Genomic DNA, 18612 nt, shown 5'->3' with positions numbered 1-18612 from the left:
TGGTTCAAGACATTCGAGTCAAACCCAAGTCTGTTGCTAACCACATCTCGAGACTAGTATCCCATTCCTTGCACTACCCGGATGGCAATATCTTTTCCAATGCCCTGTAGTCCAGGATATAACATTATCATATTCAGCTGGTAGATAACGCTATTCTGTAGATTACGCGCGAGAGTTTCTCCAGGCACGCTTCTCAATCACTTCCACCATCCCCCCACAGACCACCAACCGACCGACCTCGCCGCGCACTAGGAGCAACTCGCATTCAAATTGGAAATGAGATCCCAAAATGGTGAAGGTTTTCTTCTCCCATCGAAAGCAAAGAAATTCACGACGTCCGCCTCCACACAGACTCATTTTCTCTGGCCAGTTTGGGTTACCGGGCTGCTCCGTTTAGTATCTATACGCATTAAACTCCGCCACTTTTAGCACTCATCGGTACTAAACACCGTTTACGCTCTTAGCAAGGATACGTACTAGATATTCTCGAGGATGTGTTGGCGGGGCAGGTACGAAAGTAGCATTTTACCAATCTCCACCCACGCTCATTAGAACACTTTCAGTGCTTTGCTGAACCCCAACAGATATGAACAAAGCATGAATGCTCAGCGAATGAAATGGAGCAGGCATTCGAATTGCTGGTTCACTAGACACCTAGGCACGCCAATAATGATATCATCAAATAGAGGCCCAATTCCATCATTGCTCGAGTCTCAGTCTCGTCACGAACTACCCGTCTCACACTCGTCAACGGCTAGAAGAAGACTGTATTTCCCAGGGCAATAGAACACTAGGTACTCCAAAATTTTGACTAGCAGGCATGGACACATGCTATAAGTATACAGAATCGGGATTAACATAAGATTTGGCGTGCTATACCAAAAGTTGGCAGTGCTCTGCCAGCGGCATGTTTTGTTTGTAGCGATTAAGGGCGCGTTTGGCCAAGGGAAATTTATTCACCGAATAATTATCTATCCGATAATCATCAGCGGAGATTCTCCAATTTTACTGGGCTGGTCCGGACGTTAGATAGCCTTGGGTCCGGAAATTACCCCCCAGATTAGTCACCCATGCGCCATCCACAGCCAACGGTCATAGCTATGCATAGCGAAAACAGATTCTCCGTCTTGACTATAGCGATACGGCGAATGGACCGTGTAGTCTGCACGGTGTGTGGGGGAGGGGGAGGTGAATACCGGCGGACTCGCAAGCTGGAGAGGGGACAGTGTGGTGTATTGCGTTACGAGTGCGCGCGGCTGGGCGCGCACTCGACTCTCGGCCGACCGCCGAAGGCGGCGACTGACCGGTCAGCGGTCACCGGGACGCCTGTCGACTGATACCGGTGAGAGCGCCCGTATATCACAATGATGTTTACTATCTTGCTTTTAAGCACAGCTGCTTCCCAATCAGAGGTGCTTGCAATGTTGCTGTGCCATCGTTGCGGCACTGGTTCTGAGACAGCATTGCCGGCTCTGCACAGCAGTGGCCGTCAGCATCACAACTTAAGCACCTAACACAGTGCCTGGTTCTGCCTCTGGCCGGGTTGGGGACGGCCAGCTTCGGACCGCTACCGTCTCGATAGGTTCCATGCGTCAGGCACAGCAATGGTATGCACCCTAGCCATAGGCTGTTGCGTGTAGCCCGACAGCTGCATAACACCTGCCAAGTATGTTTTATAGATATAGGATGATCTCATGTGTATTTCTCGTAATAACTTGCAGCACGTTTCACAGCACAGCAGCTGAATGGTAAGGTTATACAGTATATATATATATATATATATATATATATATATATATATATATATATATATATATATATACACACATATATATATATATATACATATATATATATATATATATATATATATATATATATATATATATATATAGCATTACAAGATTGTTGCACTCATTAGTTTTATCGCCAGTCAGTGAACGTATTCACTCCATCTTCCATCCCAACTCTGCTGAGAAGAGTTGGTGGCAGCGGAATTCGATCCCTCGCCTGGACATCGCGGGGCGTGCATGGGTCTACGCTTTGCCTGTTCGCTCGAAAATGAGTGCTACGGCGCACACTGTTGATCCCGGAAATCGAAAGGGAACTGTTCAAGCTTTCTTTTAATGCACTTTTTTGCATATACAAGTCCAAGAATAAGAAAGCCGTGGGCCTGAAGAAGAGCATTTTAACAAGGGAATCCTGTGGCCAGTCGTGAAATGTGAGCAGTCGCTGCCATATTTTATACTAGACTTTGGACCCCCCCCCCCCCCCCCGTGTAGTTCCACAGCAGTAAAGCTGCCACCTAGCGGTAAACGTGGTAAACGGTACGAACTCACACACACCCCACGGGCCATTCGACACATGAAGTGCGCGGATGACGTATCGACGCAAGGGGAATGCGACGGAGCGAAGACACTAGTCGCGGCCACAGGGCGAAACACTACACGGAGCACTGACAGTGCGGGAACGGGAAGAACGCGCGTCTAGGCAGGGACACAGAGCATAATCCCGCTGTGAGGGGATGGACGAGCCGCACAGAGCGAGGGAGACATTTAAATGGACTCGATGACTCGTTCGGGCTGGTGCTGGGTGCGCCCGGAACGCCGGGAAGGCCCGAGTGGTCCGGCGGCGGTGACGGCGGCGGCGGCGGCAATGACTTGGGCGACGGCGGCAGTGGGGCGGCGGGCTCGGCCGCCGTGGCGTCGGGGGACGGCTCGGTCGTCGGCGCGGCGCCTGCAGGGTCCGGCTGGGTGTTAGCGTGACGTTGACGGAAGTGGCGCCTGTTGCGGGTGAAGACGCGGCCACATGGCCGGAAGATAAAGTACCTGTATGGACCGACATCGGTAATTACACCACACCGGTCCCAGGTGCTAGTGGCCGGGTTTTGCATGACGACTTGTGACCCGACCTGGAGGGGAGGCAGGTCGTGAGCGTGGCAATTGTAGGTCGACTCGGCACGGTCCCGGCGCGCGGCTTGAGCGCGCTCGACGTCCTCTGCAGCCCGCTGCCAGCAGGGGGCGAGCGAGCGCCGGTGAGCTGGTAGCATGTCCCGCACCGGTGCATTGAAGAGTATTTGGGCGGGTGACCGGCCGCCAGGGCCAGCGGTGCTGCGGTGCTGCAGTACGCCCCGCGCCCAGGCGGCGTTCGTGTGGCCGTCGCGTCAGCAGCGGCGGTGGAGTCTGGCGGCGTATTTGACGACAGCCTCAGCCCGGTCGTTGGACTGAGCGTAGTGCGGAGACGACGTGCGGTGGAGCACAGCCCCTCGCGCCAGGAATGCCTGACATGCTGCCGGGGTGAACTGGAGGCCATTATCAGACCAGAGCGCCTGCAGGGCTCCGGTTACACAGAAAAAGCTGCGGAGTTCCCTGGTGAGAACGGCGGCAGAGGCATGTTGGCCGACCGGTCTAACGATGAGCCAGCCGGAGAGAGGGTCGACCACCACCAGAAAATAGCGACCAGCGTGTTGACAGAAGTCGGCGCAGAGGTGCTGGAGGGGACGGCTCGCCACCTGGTGAGTACGCAGCGTTTCCTTTCCAGCGGCCGGGCGCGGAGGTGGCGGAGTGCGTTAAGGCGCCGGCGGCGGCGGTGCGTGCCGATTCGCTGCGTATCGAATTATCCGCCCGGAGATCGAGCGTCGGCCGACCACGGAGACCTCACGGTGGCGGCTGGTGCGGCGGAGGGGCGTCTAGGGTTGGTCTCTGGGATGCTGCGTTGATCTGCTGGGGGTAGTCGGCCGGGACCAAGCGGAGGGCCCGAGTCGACTTCCATGACAGCAGGAGACTGGACACCCCTGGAATAATGTGCACCGTGTCGGAGATCGTGATGGCGCCTAAATGCAGGCGAACTGACAGTCCACCACGAGAACGGGTCAGGTGGCCATCAACAGCGCAAGGATGGGTCGGCGGCGGCTGGAGGTTGTCGTTTAGTTCTCCGATGCTGTGAGCAAAGTCCGGGCCAGCGACGGACACGTCGGCTCCTGCGTCAGACAGCGCTACCATCTCCGCTGTCTTGAGACCGGCCACGAGTACTCGAACGGTCGGTGCCAACCCACGAGAGGCCGTTGCCAGGGGACAATGGAGGTCGACGACCCATAGGGACGGCGCGGGCTGCGACATATCCTGGGCCGGTGACCAAGCCGGCTGCAGTTATAGCAGGCGTGGCCGGCGGCAGCACACCGGACCGAACGGCCATGGCGGTCACCGCAGTGCCGGCAGACAGGCTGCTCCGGCTCATTGGCACCGGCGCCAAACAGGCGACGGGGTGGCGTAGGGCTGCGTGGCTGAAGCCTGACTCCGCGGTTTCTCGGGGCCTGGCGGCGGGCGCCGCCGCGATCGGGTGGCGCGGTGCAGGCGGACACGGCGTCCGCGCCGCCGCCGACTACGGTCGTGACGTGACGAGCGGCGGCTTCCCCCGACCGGCAGATCTGGGTGGCCTGCTGCAGCGACAGACTGAGGATGGCGAACAGTCACAGCGAGTCGCGGCGCGACGCACAAGATCGACACTCACGGCTGAGGTTTGTCAACCGGGCGGCAAAGTCGTCACGCGACTCGCTCTCCAGCTGCTCACACATGTTAAAGGCCCGGCGTGGAAGCACGTCGTTCGCCTGGCCCCGGGAATAGGTCTCCAGGAAGTGGAGTGCGGCCGCGAGGTCAAGTCGTCGGTCCTCTGGGATTGTCGGTCCTCTGGGATGTCGGAGTTATTCATAACAGCCATCGCCTCGTCCGAGGGGCACGTACGCAGACTTGTCACCTCCAGGGACAGGGGCTTACTTGTCAGTCCTGGCAGCATGGCATAATCGTCCCAGCGCTGTCGCCACAAACGGTACGAGGAGCCGCGGTCGTTGGCCAGCTCCAGCCGCTGGGGCTTGGCATCACGCATCATCGCGGCGGACACTGCGCTGTCGGTTTGGCCCGCATCGAGGCGCACTATCACCTCAGTGTCACTCGGCAGTCGCACTGAGGCCGGATCACCGGATGACCCTGCCGGCTGCGCTATGCTCGAGTCCCAGCCTCGTCATGAACTACCCCCTCCCCTCCGCGCTCATCGACGGCTTGGAGAGCACTGTATTTCCACTGTGGTGAAGCTGCCACCTAGCGGTAAACGTGGTAAACGGTACGAACTCACAAAATCACATCAGTATTAAACGACAAATTATTCCACATCAGATAAAAACAGTAGCATAATCATTATTCCTCGGCGAAAAACCAGGAGAAAGGAAATATAGCTGGATTGATATTTCGGCAACATGCCTTTATCGAAACAATAGCAGAAGTGAAATCAAAATTGCCTGGCGATGATCCTACTCAATTTTTCAGTTTTTGTTTTTTGCAAAGCAAGCTACCGTTGATACAGAACGCAAACATTCAGGGGATTAAACAAAGAGCGATTGCCAGCCATTACCACGATACAGTGCTTACCTAAGAATTAGAATGCGCAAACATACGCGTACATGCCAACGAATTGAAGCAAATAATCATCATGCATCACGCTTCATTCAAGCATGCAAGCGAGTTGAAGTAAGCAGACATCACACACATAGCGCCTCAATCATACATGCAAATGATTTCAGTTGAAAAGGCATCGCACATCACGCGTCACGTATCATTTACACATGTAAACAATTTTAAGCTAGCACACCTTACACATAAAGGCACATATCACGTTCGCATAATCAGCCATGATGAACCCTGTATGTGAAGATTTGGTTGCCGACTTTTTGTAAGAATAGATTCACTTATTTTCCTGTATGGGTGGTTCTGTGCTCTGTAGATGACTTTAAACTCTAAAAGGGGCATAGGGTCCGTACTTTCCTCGTTTTCAGCCTGAGCGTACTTCGTTAAAAAAAAATGGTCACCGAAAGAAGTATTCCGTGTTTTATTTTTTTGCGCCTCGCAAGTGTTCATTATACCTCAAACGCACGGAGCGCATGGGGTCCCCGTCATAAACTATGTCCCTCCGATGTTTTTCACGCAGTTTATACTTGATTTCGTAAGCAACGTTTTTGCGTGCAAACCCCTTGAAACCCAGGACTGCATAAATGACATCTGTTGCCATCCGGGCACTTAGGCTTCGAGATGGAAGATTTCACCAGAGACTTTTTAGGCCCATTGTCGTTTTTTCAAGCCATGCGTACGCGCAGTTTTGATTTCTTAACACTGTGTTTGATTTTCCAAAACAAAATTTCATCTACGTAAGGTACCGTTAAGAATCCGTCTTCCGATAGGACGTGTTCCCGCCTCCTACCATCCATCCCCACGCGTTCTAAAAGTTTTCACTTCTTCCAACATTCTACCTAAGAGTTGCGGAGAATATCTGTTACCCAACAGCAAAGCCCATATTTTGTGTGTGCTCTTTCTTTCCTTTTCACGACTTGGTGAGTTGTTTGGAGCCCTATGGAGCATGTCACGGATTATGTTGTGGTTAGTAGATGTTGGGTGCGCAGATTCACAGTGCGGAATGATACCAGAGCATGTCCAGAGGGAGTCCATGCGCCCTATTCGTTTGAGATATAATGAACACCTGTGAGACGCAAAAAAATGGAATACCCCTTCGTTGACTATTTTTTTGTCAAAACACGCTCAGGCTGAAATCGAGGGAGGTATAGACCCTATGCCTCTTTTAGAGCTTAAAGTCATCTACAGAGCACAGGACCACTCAGACAGGAAAATAAGTGAATCTATTCTGATTAAAGGTTGGTGACCGAATCGTAACATACAGAGCTCATCATGACCCAACACGGCGGCATGCGAACGTGACGTGCAGGGGCGGATTCAAAGGGGGGGGGGGGGCACGGGGCCATGACCCCCCTCCTTGGGCCCCAAAGTGGCAATTGGCTTCGAAGGGGCCATAGCCGACCAAACAGGTGTAGTTTTTTTAACACAAAATGCAACAAAGCTGGACATCTCTGGACTTCCAGGCGACCAAAAACAGTTGTAAGCGAAAGTGGAGGGCCTATGAGAAGTCAAAAAATATTCAATTATTGGAAAGTTGTTAACTAGAAATTGTAGGCCTCGTCGCACTATCTGGTGGCCCCATGTTGTTCCTGAGTGTTCGAGTCTGTCACCGCGAACGTGCACACGAATCGGCGGTCGAAATTAGACCGCATTTCTGTACTCCGCGAGACGCCCTGCCATCTATCGTTCGGTCTAGATACTACTACTACTCGCGCGCTGTACTCGGTACTCGCCCCCCCCCCCCCTCCCCCCCCCCACCAGTCATTCAGCCCGGGGGACGCGATCGAATGACGAACACAATTTTTTTATACGCGATGGATGAGAGTGTACACTAGATAGTTGAACACGACAAGTATGGCGGGAGACGCGATTGCGGGCCGGTAGAAAGACGGCGGCGGAGCGCGCAGGCTTCAGTGCGAAAATACGGGGTCGAATATTAAATGCGTAGAAAATACTAAATCTACCGCACACGGTGTGCCTGGCCACTCACTCGCATGGTCTCAATTAGACGTTCGCGACGTCGGATAACCCGTGCAGACTGTCGGGGCGGCGCCGGGAAGACGTCGGGCGTCGCCTCTCCAGCCGGGGTTGGACCTGGGGTCGGCTCACTCAGACGTCCCAAATCCTCCGCGGAGACCGGCACCGGGGGCGCAGCCACTGTTGGCTGCGAGAGCTCGGCCACGTCTGGCCGGCTGGGGGCGTACCGCTGGCGGATGAGACGCGGGTTCCGTGTCAACACCCGGCCGCTGGGCAGGCGAATGAAGTAACGGCGGTGAGGGGCCGATCTCTGCGATGATCCCGTACTGGTCCCAGCGGCCAGTGGCTGGATTTTGGAGGGCGACTGGAGTCTCCGTCCGGAAGATTGGCAGATCCCGCGCGTGGAAGTGGTATCGCGCGCCGATGTCTTTTTGTCGCGCGGTCGCGGCCGCGGCGCGCTCGGCGTCATCAGCTTCGTGCTGCCAGCGCGGCGCGAACGCCCGCCGGTGAGCCGGCACCATGTCCCGCCCGGGGGCGTGGAAGAGGATCTCAGCCGGTGATTGGCCGTCCGGGCCGGGTGTGTTGCGGTGTTGCAACATGCCTCGCACCCAGGCGTCGTCGTCCACATGATTGTGTCGCCAGCACCAGAGGATGAGTTTGGCAGCGTATTTTACGGCTGCTTTGGTGCGGCCATTTGACCGTGGGTAGTGTGGCGAAGACATCTTATGGGTCACTGCCCATTTGGAGAGAAATGCTTTGAACGCCTTTGATGTGAATTGAGGGCCGCCGTCCGACCACAGGAGCCCCGGCACCCCAGCCGTGCAAAAGATGGCACGGAACTCTCTGATGAGGTCGGCGGCGGTGGCGTGGCGGCCGAGCGGGCTAACAATCAGCCAGCCAGAGAATGGGTCGACCGCGACCAGGAAGTGGCGTCCGGCATATTCGCAGAAGTCTGTGCAGAGGTGCTGGAACGGCCAGCTGGCTGGTTAGTGATGCCGTATCTTTTCTCTTTGTTGGACCGGCAGCTCTCGTTGGCGTAGCTGACATGCCTTGGTTATGTTGTTGATATCGTTGGACATCCCAGGCCAAAACAACAGCTGGCGGGCCCGACTTTTTGTCTTTTCTTTGCCCATGTGTCCGGCGTGGAGCTCCCGGAGCACGGCGGGTCGCATTGGCCGAGGGATCACGAGGCGGCACCCGTGAAGCACCAGATCGTCTTCAACTGTCAGTTTGTCGTGCGCTGACCAGTAGGGGCGAATTTGGTACGGGAGGTCGGCTTTTGATGAGGGAAGCCGTTCGTGACTGCCTCGAGTAGGAGCTGGGCTTCCTCGTCGCCATCTGCCGCCTCCAGCACGTCCCGTAGTCGGAGGTCGAGGTGCGACGCGTCGATCGTCCGCGTAGCGACGGTGGCGACGGTAGGAGCGGTGTCGTCTTCGGCCAGCTCGTCGTCATCGGTGGGCGGGTCGACTGGTGACCTGCTGAGCGCGTCGGCCGCCAGGGGGCTCTTGCCTCGACACCACGACGCAGCCATACTGACGTCGGATATTTTTTCGCGCAGTCTTTGCAGTCGCGGGTGCTCGATTTCGTCGAGGTTTTTGTTGTTGATGATGGGCACGAGAGGGCGGTGATCAACGACGAGGTCCAGGTGTGGAAGGCCAGAGACGAAAAGTCGGCACCTTTTCACCGCCCAGACGACTGCCAGCAGTTCTAGTTCCATTGTAGCGTACCGAGATTCGGTGTCGGTGAGGAAGCGCGACCCGGCCCGCACTACTTTTCAGGTACCGTCCGGCTGTTTTGGTTGCAGCAGAAACCCGAGTCCCTGGAGACGGCTGGCGTCTGTAGACAGCCTCGTCGGCCTTATCGGGTCGAAGTACGCTACAGTGCAGACTAACGACAGCGCCTCTCTCGCCGCCTGGAACGTCACCTCGTGACGGGCGTCCCGGATGAAGGTTCTCTTCGCGCTCAGTAGGTAGCGCAGCGGTTCCAGCAGCTTAGTTGTCTCTTCGTTGAATGGCGCCACTTGGTTGACGAGGCCGAAAAAGCTCCTGGAGGTCAGCAAGCGATTTCGGTGCCAGGAACGCCGCTATGGCGTTCGTCAGGGACGTGTCGGGCACGTAGCCGTCTCGGGACACGATGAAGCCGGCGAATTTGACGCTGGTCTTCATGTGCTGCGTCTTGGGGGGGGGGGGGTTCAGGGAGACCGCGCGGGCACGGCACCTCGTCAAAAACTTCCGGACTCTGGCGACGTGTTCTTCTTGCGTCGTGCCGAAGATGATGACGTCGTCCACGACACGTTGGACGCCGTCCACGTCCCCGAAGCACTCGTCCATGCGCAGATTGTAATGCTCGCTAATTGATGAGACGCCATAGGGGCGCGCAGATAGCGGTATCGCCCGAATGGTGTAATGAACGTCGCCAGGTTTCGGCCGTCTTCGTCTACAGGGCACTGGTGGTGTCCTTTGGTGGCGTCGAACACGCTGAACCATTTAGCGTACAACGCTGTGATGGATGTGACATACTCAGCGGGCGTGTTAGATTGGTACAGCTCCCTCCTCACTCCCCCTATTCAGCTTTGAAAGGTCTACATACAGTCGAATGCCCATGCCGTCCTTCTTAGGGGCCACTACGATGGGCGTGCACCACCCAGTTGGCTCCGTGACGGGCTCGATGATGCCGTCACGCTCGAGTTTTTCGAGCTCGTGGCGCAGGGGCTCTCTCAGAGCTATCGGCACCCTGCGTGGCGAGCGCACGGCGAAAGGGGTGGCGTCTTGTCGCGGATGGATTTGGTATTCTTCTCCTGGCATGGTTCGTACTTTGCCGTCCAACACGTCGGAAAACTCGTGAAGTGGCGCTGCATTCTCGGTCACGTCGGAAGACATGTGATCGTGAGTCAGCTCTGAGGCGCTTGGGGGCGCTGCGTGCTGCACGGGGACTGTAGAGGGCAGCACCGATCGGGCGGTGTGGTCCGCTGAGGACGGGCGGGCCGGCCCGTCTCCGCCGTCTCCGTCGTCGAAGGTCGGCCGTCCGACGGTCACTCCCGCGGTCGGGCGCTCGCGGTGTCCCGTCTTGTCTCCGGTTTCGGTAGGGGAGGGCTGGCTGCGGCGCGGCGCGCGCGTCTCAGCCGCGGCTGGGTTGGGCGGCGGCAGCTGACTAGCGGCTGCGTCGGGAGGTCCCCGGCACCCCGACTGACTGCATTTATCTGGCGTGGGAAATTTTCCGGTACAATACGAAGACGGACGGCAGTGCACCACGAGAGGAGGAGTTGTGGCACTCCTGAGATGGTATGCACCGTGTCAGACACCGTTACGTCACCCAGGATGATTCGGACGGGCAGACTCCCGCGCGAGCGCGCCACGTATCCGTCCACAGCGCGGGGATGGGTCGACGGCGGCTGAAGGTTGTCGTTCATCTCGTCAAAGAGTTCGGCAAAGTCTAACCCAGCGACTGACACGTCGGCTCCGGTATCCGGAAGCGCCGTCGTCTTGGCCGTCTTACGACCTGACACAGACACCCTGACAGTTGGTGCGGATCCCGTTGATGCGGCCGCGAGCGTAACCGCAGAGGCAGATGTCTCATGCGACTGGCGCGCGCTGCGGCACATCCTGGAGATGTGACCCGTTTTGCCGCAGTTGTAGGACGCCCGATCCGCAGCCATGCAGCGGTCAGATCGTGCATGACGGGTGCCGTAGTTTCTGCAGACCGGGCGCGCGGAGTCCATTTCTCGTTCGGAGGCGCCCCCACCTGACGCTTGGCAGGGAGGGGTGAGGCTCCGCGACTAGAATCTGACGCCGCGCAGAGTCCTGGGGTCCGAAGGGCAGCCGGCGCGCCGGCCGACCGGGGCGCGGCACGCTGAGACGGCGTCGGTGTCGCCGCCGACGATCTCCGTGACGGTCACGTCTGACGGACGCGTCGCGGCCTCCTCGGAGCGGCAGATCTGGACCGCCTGCTGCAATGACAGGAGTGGGACGGCGCACAATCATTTGATTGTCGCCGGGTCGCGCAGGCCCACGACTATACGGTCCCTGATCAGGCTGTCACGGCAGGCGTCGCAAAATCCGCGCTCACGGGTGGGGTCACGGAGGCGGGTGGAGAAGTCATTGAATGACTCGCCCTCCTGCTGAGTGCACATATTAAATGTGCGTCTCTGAATGACCTCGTTGACCTGGCCGCGGGCGTAGCCGTCCAGGTGCGAGAGGACGACGGAGAGGTCCGATCGCTGGGAAGCAGGGATGTCGAAGTTGGCCACGACTGTCAGGACCTCGTCCGAGAGGCACGACCGGGGAATATCTTAATCTGCCGAGGTATTCTCGGTTGCTCATGGTTCCCTTAACGTGCGTCCTGGTCAACCTACCGAAACACTTGCGGTATGCTTATGGGCCCTCTTCATTGGTCTAGGGCGCTTCCAATTCTCTGTCACTTGCTTAGGGCCCTACACTCTTGTCGCGGACCCTTCACACTGGGTCTTGGGAACTACTTTTCTGAGTGGGGACCGACGCCTTGGGAGGAGCTATCTTATAACCTGCTCGGGCACATTTAGTCGTTCGGGGGCCCTCGACATTGGACCTTGGGCACGTCCTATTTGAAAAAGGCCCTACACACTTGTCGGGGCCCCCTTTGTTCACCTCCTCGGCCACACTGGATCGTTCGGGGGGCTCTGTACCTTGGTTCTTGGTGTTTGAATTTAGGGCCCTCCGCTCCTATCGGGTCATCTGATAACCAGTTCGGGTGCACTCCATCTTTCGGGGACACTGCGCATCGGGTCTTGGGTACTTTTTATTTGAATGGAGGGCCTTACGCTCATTCGGGGCCCCTTCTGATAAGATGCTCGATCCCATTCGATCGTGGGGACCTCTACATCTGGTTTTGGGTACCTCCTTTTTGAATGGAAGACTCAACGCCCTTTTCGGGGCCCTGTCTGTTCACCTACACTGGCGCACTCGATTATTCGGGCCATCTACATCTGTCATGGGTATTTCTCATTTGAACGGAAGGACCTACGCTCTTGCCGGGGCCGCATGCGTTAACTCGCCCGGGCACACCCGAATATCCGGGGGTCCTCCACATTGTCTTGGGTACTTCCTATCTGAATGGAGGGGCCCTACGCACTTGTCGGGCACCGCATCTATTCGCCTCTTCGACCACAGGGGATTGTTCGGGGGTCCTATATATTGGGTCTTGATGCGTGAATTTAGGGGCCTACACTCCCATTGCTGTCTGGGCCATCTGATAATATGCTCGGGTATGTTCCGTCTTTCGGGGGCCTTCCGCACTGCGTTTTGGGTACTTCCTATTTGAATGGAGGGCCTTACGCTCTTGTCGGGCCCCTTCTGATAAGCTGCTCGGGCACATTCCGTCTTTCTGTAGCCATTTACATAACGTATTCGGTGCTTCCCATTCGAACGAGGAATCTACGCTTTTGTTGGGAGCCATATTTGTTAGCCTGCTCGGGCACACTCGATCATTCAAGGGGCCCTCTTCATTGGGTCTTAGGTACTTCCTATTTGAATGAAGGGCCCTACGCCGTTGATAAGGCGCAAAATGTTAACCCGCTCCGGCGCACTCGATCGTTCAGAACTCCACACCTTGCGTCGTGAGTATTTCATATGTGAATGGACAGCCCTATGTTCTTGGCGGGCCGCATCTTTTAAGCTGTGTAAGCTGCTCGGGCCGGTGGCGGATGCACAGGGCGGGGGGAGGGGAGGCACGGGACCATGTCCCCATGGACCATGCCGAGGGGACCAAAAGGCTCCGAAGGGGCCCATAACCGGTCGGACGGACGTAGTTTTCTTACAACAAAAACGCAACAAAATTGGAAGCCTTCGTGCATAAAAACGACCGAAAACAATTGTTAGCAAAAGTGAAGAGTCCGTAAGCAGACGAAGTTCATTCTTTGCTGATTGAGAAGGTGTTGCCTGGGGAAAATTTGGGGCTCATTATGCTGTCTAGAGGCATTGCGCTGTTGGCTGTCTGGCCCTATATGTCCACTTGCCGGGTCAATCAGATCGCTAAGGATCTTGCCACGTTGCTCTTGATCTTTTTGCATTTTCTCGTAGAGGAATTATCCAAGACCATGGCTTAATACTCCTGTGCGATCAAGAGTGCGCGGGCAGGTTAACAGCACGAAGCTCGATAGTAGTGAGGAGTCCTCCGCAAATGAGACCAAAGGCAGAAAACCATCGATCAAAGTAGAGGGCCCCTGAGCATCGAGCGACTACGTGTCTTGCCTTACAAAAGTCCTGGCAACAGCACAAGGCCCCACAAGCAAGTGGAAAGAACCCGAGACTAAGACGAACGACCCCTGAGCACCTGATTATACCCCGGCATATGGGCTCCGGAAAAAGCGTACGGAGCCTTTCGGGCGGATGGGAAGAATCCGCAGAGGAAAACCTGATCGAACAACAGTGCTCAGGCATGGAAGCAAAGAGCGTTCGAACAGCACATTTGGCTCTACGAGAGAATGCAAAAAGATCAAGAGCAACGTGGCAAGATCCTTAGCGATCTGATTGACCCGGCAAGTGGACATATAGGGCCAGACAACCAACAGCGCAATGCCTCTAGACAGCATAATGAGCCCCAAATTTTCCCCAGGCAACACCTTCTCAATCAGCAAAGAATGAACTTCGTCTGCTTACGGACTCTTCACTTTTGCTAACAATTGTTTTCGGTCGTTTTTATGCACGAAGGCTTCCAATTTTGTTGCGTTTTTGTTGTAAGAAAACTACGTCCGTCCGACCGGTTATGGGCCCCTTCGGAGCCTTTTGGTCCCCTCGGCATGGTCCATGGGGACATGGTCCCGTGCCTCCCCTCCCCCCGCCCTGTGCATCCGCCACCGGCCCGAGCAGCTTACACAGCTTAAAAGATGCGGCCCGCCAAGAACATAGGGCTGTCCATTCACATATGAAATACTCACGACGCAAGGTGTGGAGTTCTGAACGATCGAGTGCGCCGGAGCGGGTTAACATTTTGCGCCTTATCAACGGCGTAGGGCCCTTCATTCAAATAGGAAGTACCTAAGACCCAATGAAGAGGGCCCCTTGAATGATCGAGTGTGCCCGAGCAGGCTAACAAATATGGCTCCCAACAAAAGCGTAGATTCCTCGTTCGAATGGGAAGCACCGAATACGTTATGTAAATGGCTACAGAAAGACGGAATGTGCCCGAGCAGCTTATCAGAAGGGGCCCGACAAGAGCGTAAGGCCCTCCATTCAAATAGGAAGTACCCAAAACGCAGTGCGGAAGGCCCCCGAAAGACGGAACATACCCGAGCATATTATCAGATGGCCCAGACAGCAATGGGAGTGTAGGCCCCTAAATTCACGCATCAAGACCCAATATATAGGACCCCCGAACAATCCCCTGTGGTCGAAGAGGCGAATAGATGCGGTGCCCGACAAGTGCGTAGGGCCCCTCCATTCAGATAGGAAGTACCCAAGACAATGTGGAGGACCCCCGGATATTCGGGTGTGCCCGGGCGAGTTAACGCATGCGGCCCCGGCAAGAGCGTAGGTCCTTCCGTTCAAATGAGAAATACCCATGACAGATGTAGACGTGCGTCTCAGAGGGCTGCTTGCGTCGCTGACTGAGCCGGTCCTGATGCCAGCCCTGGGACGGACCGAACTCCCGACGCATCGCCGACTTCAGGCTCCGAACATCCCTTGTGTCCTCTTCTGACAGTGCATCCATCACCGCAATCCGCGAACCGAGGCCAAGAAGCGCCTTCCCAGCGCTTTCTTCTCGTCGCCCCACCGCCAGCCTACAGGCATCCAACCGTCGCAAGAAGTCTTCCAGTTCTTCCCCATCACCCCACGCCAATTTCTCCCTGGACTTGGCATTTGTCACGCTCCCACTCGCTGCCACCCGCGTGACACACGCGCGCTCTCACCGGCGCCAGTCGACAGGCGTCCCGGTGACCGGTGACCGCGGCGGCCGGTCGGCCGCAGAGGCGCGCCCAGGCGCGCGCACTTGTAACGCAATACACCACGGTATTAAAGTATTGAGGTTAATGACCTCTGGAGTAATCACAGCCTTAAAAGGTACACGACATGCAGTTTTGGGCAGGCAGCCGTACGAGCTTATCCCAGATCCATGTCATGAGAGGTGGCAAACATGTCACAATTGTGCAGATCTCCTACAGTATTGGAGCCCTCCAATTGGCCAGACGTGCCTCGGTTTGTCAGGAAGACTTTCCCACATGCCAACAAATCCCGCACACTAACAAAGGCACACCCTGAGTGCTGAGATGCCTCGAAATCTACCAACCATCGACAATTTTCTTGACTAGAATCAAAGTTTGCAAGCACAACCAGTGTCAAAAGACAAACATGACCAATGGCTGAAAAGGATGCTTACCGCACTGAGCAGCTATATAACAGCGGCACACCATGTTGAATAAGTAGCCGAAGCAATGCTCTTAAGTTGGTATTTCTGAAACCACATTCGCCTCAGGGGTCACTGGTTAAACTAGCAACGAACATGATTGTACATACATTTGTCTGCGTCTTCTTCGCATGGGGCAAATAAAAAAACTACCCAGTCAGTTCTCACATATGTAGAAGTGTCGACGAAGAACGCACAAAAGGCATTTGACGAGGCTTCTTAGTTCAGTTCAGGTACTTAGTTGAGGCACACGATAGATGTAAGATCGCTAAACGTTTTCTGGACTAGTGAGGAGATAGTGCAAGTACATCTAGGGATGTAACAAGTTGGACGTAAGCAACGATTGCTTGGTGAGCGGTGATATTTTACAACGCTTATTCAGTTTGGAACCAATCAACGCAAACACTTTCAGTCTTTTCGAGTATCCGGATGGGCTTGCAATAATCATATATGTACATGAAGGTGTGTCTCGGCAAACCAGTTGTTCACGCCATGACATGCAAAGAGATATAGATATCGAGCATGTTCTCTACAATAGCACAAGTTTAAGAGCTCCATAGGTGTCCGGGAAAAGCCAAGGCATCTCCGGTGCGTGAAGTTATGTCCAATTGATGGAATGCCGTGATCACGCAGTGCATGATGATGACGGGTTTAAAGCCGAGTACGGGGATGGTGTGACCCAGCGCTTACACCATCCACCACTGCTGTTCAGTTCTCTGAAGAAAAAACACGAGTGAATAAAAAAATACAGCGAGGCGTTGTGCGGACTAGGCAGAAACGTTATGAACCAGTTTTACGCCGTCCCATGTGCTATTGATAGGTCAGCGTTGATCCTGACTGGAAACGTACCGCATATGAGCCTGTCACATTTGGCAACCCCCAATGCTCTAGATCTGGTTGCACTAACAATTGTCACTGACAAGGTTGCAATTATTCTCAATAAGTAAACTCACCTTATTTATTTGTTCATTATATGACTGTGGCGACGCTGCCTTTAGGGCGACCGCGGTTTTTTGTTATTCGTGAAGGCATCACAAGGTGGTGAAGAGGAGCCCCTACACCTAGCCGAGCCGAGTCAGCTGAGTCAGCTACACCTAGCCGAGTCAGCTGACGAGCGCCACTGGTAAATGGACCTGCAAAAGGAACACGCCCGACGGTAGCTGTCCTCGCCCGGGAGAAGTGTCCTCCAATCACGGGAGATGGTCCTGCAATCACAGGAGATCAGGGAGCTAGAATCGCTTTTGAACTTGGGTGGGAGTGAAAAATTCCGTAGGAAAAATACCGTGCTGGAGTGAAAAAATCAATTCACAAAAGATGGATTTATGACCCCGTGACCGATGCTTCAGCGAACAAAGACATCTATATCAGGTTGGCACGGACGTAATATCAGAACCCTGGCAAAACTGTTCTGTTTTTTAACATCTTAGACCATTACAGTGAAAAAGAATGCATTAAGGCATCGTAATTTCATGACAGTGTAATGAGCATAAAAAATAATTAACATCAACAATTTGATGCTGCACTTTGCACTTCCCTTCTACAGCACCTTTAACACAAAACAAAGCAATGGTTTTAAGTTAGCCCCAAGTTGAGCGACTTCAAATTTACAGACGAAAGACTGGTCTGGGTGTCAGACACACCCACATTGGCACCGCGTGTGAATCAGTCGGGTAGCTTCAGTTGGGTTGCTTCACAGTACTAGGTTCAGTTAAGGTACCGAATTGTATTCAGGATGTAGGTTGCATAGACATGAACGTAGGTACAACCCAAGTTTGGGTTTGCCAGTTTCGGTTCCATTTTTGTGTGTTTTGCGTGAGAACTTAACAAAGTCTTTCATGCGTTTCTTTATTTTACCTACCGCGTTACTCAACGCTCAATCATTGCGATTTTCCAGCTCAGGGGAACGCTACCTAAATTAAGTCTGTTTTTTCCAAAGATGACTTCAAATAGCCTCATTCGAACATATAAGGGATAGGTTCGGGCATTTCTTACCATCGCGTTTTGAATGTTCGGTACTATTACAGATGCTAATTACAAGACCCTAGGTTCACCGGAAGTGACCTGCCTTGGCCTCTGAAATCGAGGATACACTTGCCACATAGAAACTTTGGGTGAGGATGCATTACTGCATGAGGAGATGTAGTCACAGCATTGGATTAGGCTTCTAAGACTTGAAGTGCGTATCCTGAACACTGTTACATAAGTTGCATCACTAATAAATTCTGACAGAACGTTCAACATCCCCAGAGGAACATGGATTAGCCAAGGTGAAAAAAAATTGATGACCCCATTTCCATCCACACTCAACACGCACGGGGTCATGAGCACTTTTGCAGAGCTCAGAACAAAAACTTGGGAAAGCTCTGAGGTCTATCCCTTTGGATAGAACCAGTTCAACACTTTAAAAGGAATCTCACCGGTGTGTTATTTTGTATGCCATCTAACATCACCTCCCTTCTTTCAATTATTGCCTGCAATAAAATACAGACAGCAAATTGCTTTCCAGTACCTTTTATGGCCTCTTGCCCCAGTGAAGAAAGTTAGAAATACGTAAAACACGCACAAAATCATGCCGGCGGAAATCCATCGGCCAAAGCTGACGAATTTGTGTGTATGAGAGGGGGGTGGGGGCGTTTCACCATCAAGGAGCCTCTTTGGGAGCCCTCCGCACCCCTCACCCGTTACCAAGACTGGATAAAAGCCGCACACCGCAAACCACCGTGTGACAAGCATGCGATGCTGCATGGCGTGCCTTGTAAGCAATATGACAAGCTCGGCGTCTGCCTTTCCTGGTACATACACA

The sequence above is a fragment of the Pollicipes pollicipes genome, unplaced genomic scaffold, assembly GCF_011947565.3.
Source record: "Pollicipes pollicipes isolate AB1234 unplaced genomic scaffold, Ppol_2.1 Scaffold_3087;HRSCAF=3621_pilon_pilon_pilon, whole genome shotgun sequence".
Lineage (NCBI taxonomy): Eukaryota > Metazoa > Arthropoda > Thecostraca > Pollicipedomorpha > Pollicipedidae > Pollicipes > Pollicipes pollicipes.
This window is presented reverse-complemented; position numbering follows the sequence as displayed.